Source organism: Monopterus albus, unplaced genomic scaffold, assembly GCF_001952655.1.
Source record: "Monopterus albus unplaced genomic scaffold, M_albus_1.0 scaffold183.1, whole genome shotgun sequence".
Taxonomy (NCBI): Eukaryota; Metazoa; Chordata; class Actinopteri; order Synbranchiformes; family Synbranchidae; genus Monopterus; species Monopterus albus.
This window is the reverse complement of record NW_018128063.1, coordinates 716219-721319: the sequence shown is the minus strand read 5'-3', so window position 1 is coordinate 721319 and position 5101 is coordinate 716219.

Here is a 5101-nt window from a genome sequence, read left to right as displayed (position 1 = left end):
TTATTATTGAGTGGTGTTTATGATTAAGGTAGGATGTAATAAAATCTTTGTTGTTTTTCATGTATTAGTTACCCCCTAATGTTAGAGTTAACCAATGAAATTTGGCTGTACATGATGTTTAGATATTTCCACAATTATGTCTGTACAATGGCTCTTAATTGCATTTAATCAGCTTACACATATGGCATACATATAGAGGTCACTGCAACGAAGAACCTGCTTACATGCTGTAGCCCCTGTTGTGTTTTTAGTTCATTTTTCCCTGGAGTACTCAGCTCTGTAGTTTACCCTTGAGGGGGTGGCTTGGTGGGGGTCACTCACCTCTCGAAATGCTAGGTAGCTTCATCTGGGGAAACTGGGACATTGATTTAGTTCGACACGATTTTGGTCGTGTCGAAAGGGGGACTTGTTAGGTTATTTTTTAGTTAGATAGATATTCAGAGATTTGTTGTCTATGAATGTTTAGTGCAGACTGCAGGCACTTCAAGGTTACAGGAAAACTGCTGTTAGTGTCAACTGTAATGCTAGTCTTAATATTTGTCTTAATGTGTAAGGTTATGTCCAATTGTTTTAGATACACACCACGAAAACAACAGTCACGCACCTTGACTTTTCCTCATGTTTTGGCTAAATGATAGAGCAGCTGCAAAGCTTGCTTATCGGGTGGCGTCACGGTTTGACGCCCCTTGTAGCATGGGCTAGCCCAAAAATGATTAATATTATATAGGTTGTTGGGTCCAGAGTGGCTCAGCTTTTCTGCTGCCTGCGCGCAGGTAGAGGGGTGAGAGAGCTCTGGACGTGTCCTGTGAATTTTACCTGTGATCCTCTGAATAAACCAGCACGGTTATTTTTTATAAAATCTAAAGCAGTCTCTTTCGTCTCATTGAGAGTTCCTGGTTTGAAAGAACCGGAAGAAGCTACACAGAAATAATAGCTTATACAGGATAAGTACAGACTTCAGTGGACAGTCAGGACTGCAGAAAAGATCATTGGTGTGAGCCTGCCCTCCATGGAGGAGCTGATGTACCAGAGTCAAATTAGTCGTGTGTCCAACACACCTGGCCAATAAAGCAGATTCTGATTCTAATTCTGATCAGAGGGGGTGTATAGTAATTGTGTCATTATAGTATGTCACTGTGAACTGAGCACATTGGTGAAAATATACACCTGTTTGCAGGTGACAATAGATGTGCACCAGATCATGCTTTTCTGAATCAGAATCAGAATCTGCTTTACTGGCTAGGTGTGTCAGACACACGACGAATTTGACTCTGGTGCATCGGCTCCCAATGTGTATGTACATATCCCCATGCAAGGGGCAAGTAAACGGTAAACCAGCATAAGGCTGTGATATATAACAAAATAAGCAGTATTTACAAGCAACAAACAATTGCCTCAGAAGTAGAATGTATATATTGTACAGTATATTAGAAAACTGAGCATATTAGTCTACTTAACTTTTCAGAGAGTTCAATTCCATCTCAGTCTTCTTGATACTGTACTGCTGTGGTGTATATTATCATGAAGGTTTCATTAGCCCCATCTTTCAAAATGTGACATGTAAACCTGCAACATTTTTGTTTGACACACAGTGTATGGGGCCTGTACTGTATAAGCAAACACACAAGCAGACACACACCTGCAGTGTGTAGTTAGCTTTTAGCTCCTCCTCCGCCTCCACCTTTCTATTGAGAATGAAAGATACTTGTTCTCACCTCCTTTGTCTATGGTGATGCTCCAGTAGGGAGGAGGGGGAGAGAAGGGTGTGTGTTGGGTTGTCTGGTTGAGACAGATTCAAGTCTTTATTGAAAGATCATATGGGATGACTGAGGAATCCCATTACTTGTTGATTAAGTATTGATCCCGAGCTGTCCAAGTATTAACAAGTAAGATAATATGGGCTGACCCATGGGACCAGTGGCTTGAGAGGTGTGTGTGTGTGTGTGTGTGTGTGTGTGTGTGTGTGTGTGTGTGTGTGTGTGTGTGTGTGTGTGTGACTGACTGAATGAAAAATAGAGAAAGGTGGGACGAGAGTAAGAAGGGAGTGTGCCTGAAATTGTGACAGGTTGAGAGAGGAGAAGAGGGAGAAGTGATCACAATAAAGGGAGACAACAAGAGACAGCCATTAAAGTTTGAAATGACACAAAGTATAGAAACAAAGGAGCAAACTTAAGCGTTAAAAAAAAGAAAAGAAGAGAGGGAGGTATTTAAGAGGGTGTGAGGTTAGGTGCTCAAGGCTTTGGTTGTGTTAGACCCGGTACTTTTAACCACGCTAACTCTGAGAGACCAAGCAGTCCAAGTACTTTCAAAACAGTCCTGATTTATTCAATGAACACAGGTAAAAATTAACATTACATGCTCAGGTATCTTGCACCTCCAACATGCACGCAGGCAGCTGAAAGATGAAAGACCCCGAACCACAACAGGCCTATACATTATATCATTTTGGTTGGGCTAACCCCATTCTACACAGGAACGTCAACCGCGACGTCTCCCGGTGCCAGCTTTGCAGCTGGCCAGAGCAGTAGTCAAAGCATGAAGAAAATCAATGTGTGATTGTCTGATGATTATGTGGTGTGTAGCTAAAAACATTGTAACACGACCTCTAATGATATGTCATGACATTAAACATAAGAAAATATTATGGCTATGGCTACAGTTATAATAATATTAAACACCCTGTCTTCTAACAGTCATCAACTTTCTATCAAGTTATCCTTGACCATAAGCAACCTGCAGTAACTCATGAGAATGACTAAGCATTTAACAGCCTGAGTTAGACATCCTGTCTACACTAAACATTTCTAATACATCAAGTATCTAACCAATATCTATCTGACTAAAAATACCTAACAGTTGAAATGTCAAGTGCTTACTGCTGAGTGGCGATCAATTCCTTCATTACTCTCTGGTCCTATCATTAACATCATTGCATGGCATTTCTGCAGAGAATTGGAAAGGTTCTACTCCTAAACATCCTATAACAAAGTTACCTATGGTGCGATCATGTTTGACAATGTCCAGGTCTAGAGTAATGAGGGGTCTCACTTGAACTGATGAGGGCTGTCTGATTTTAAATAATGGAGTGCTGGGAACATTATTATTCCCTGTGCTTCCTGTTACAGGCTTTTATTTTTGTATGTCAACCTTTGTTTTTGTCCCCTTTCACACTATCTTTACCTGCTCCAGCTAGCTCATTAGATGCAACCTGCTTTCTATAAGCATCACTGAGTTATGCTTCATTTAAGTCAGCAGCCAACAGGCACTCATCACCAGATAGTTGTAGTGAAAACATTCCTCGCCAGTCTCCATATATTTTTCCCAATATCCTGTGCTTGACCTGCTCTTACTTCTGTGGACTTCCTCTGGTTTCTCCTCTGGAATCACCTGTGCCTGTGCATTCCCGTGTGTCTGGTTAGTAATTAGCCCCGGGTTTTCCCTGTCTGACCATGATGTATTGACTCCAGCCCTCACCACTCAGCAGTGTCCACCTTTACACCGGCCAGAACCTCACACTGATCGGCATGTCCCTGCTTCAGCCTCACTGTGATAATTCTCTCTGCAGTGAGAGAAATTTGTTTATAGCAACAGTGTAGAACTTGCTAAAGCAGTCAGTTAAATTGGTAAACATTGTTTGTACTCACCTCTCTTTGTACTAAACATTAACGTTAGCTAGTCTTCTGTTGCTAAGATTTTCTTGCTGCCTAGCTCTGCTAACTTAGTGCAGACCTTTTGTCAATGCCACCAAAAGTAATAAATGTAACATTAGTAAAATTTGCATTGTGTCATAATAGTCTATCCTTTTAGCAATGTCCTCATTTGTGCTATTTTCCCTTGCCTGCTGTAAAGATTATACTTGCCGTAGCTGCTCCAAGCCTGTGGAGCTCTAGATAAGAGATGGAGTCTGCTGGACGGACTTCATCTGTGTAAGGGGTTAGCCCAAAACTGATAGGCTCTGTGTTTCCGGGATCTCCTCTCTCCAGCAGCCAGAGTGTGTGTCTCTGGAGGAAGGAACAACCTGGGTTGTGTTCTGTAATCTTTATTTATATATATTTTTTAAATAAACCAGCACTAAAATCAAGAAAGATGGACTTACTCAGATCTGTCCAATAAAAGAATTGGGGTATAAAACTCACTTTAGCATCTGTTTGTCAATACACCACATATTAGGTTTACTCACCTGTACCAGCTAATAGTAGGGCCTGCACTATTGTTTGGGTCAACCATTGTGTTAATCTGCTTGTCTTGCTTTACATTGTATGCTATCTTGGTTTCCACATAACCTGCTTGTCCGTTGTCTGCAACTGTATTTGCTATTTACAAAATTGTGACAAAGCCTGCTATTGAAGTTTGGAAATTCCAATTAAGTTTATCTACCCCCTCCTCTCTCAGCCCTCACAACCTACATTACAAGTACCTTCTACACCACCACCCTTTGTGTCTTCTCACAGTCTCTCTTTTAACTTGGGCCTAAACAGCTGAAGCCTGTGAACTTGAATAGAGGTCAAGGGTCAGGCCTGACCCAGAACAGACTGCGGATTAGAACAGATGACTCACTGTAGCAGTTAGTTTGCAAGTTTGAGTCTTTTAATTAAATGGGCAAAGAGAACATAACTCCTAATAATATGTTCTTTGCCCTTATTATAAAAGCTCCTCAGCAGTCAATACCTTTTGTGCATGTTAGGGTTTTGGATTTGCATCCTGTTTTGCACTTTTATTTTGTAAGGGTTTTGTTAGGTTATTTCTTAGTTAGATAGATATTCAGAGATTTGTTGTCTAGAAATGTTTAGTGGAGACAGGATGTCTAGCTCAGGCTGTTAACTGCTCAGTTTAATTTCATGTGCTTGCAGTGCAGACTGCATGTAGGCCAAGGTTGCAGGCAAAGAGCTGTTAGTATTAACTGTAATGCTAATCTTAATATTTGTCTTAATGTGTAATGTCATGTCAAATTGTTCTAGATACACACCACAAAAACAACAGCCAGACACCTTGACTTTTCCTCATGTTTTGACTAACGTTATGGTCAGCTGCAAGCTGGCATATCAGGTGACGTCACGGTTTGACGCCCCTGTGTAGCATGGGCTAGCCCAAAATGATTAAA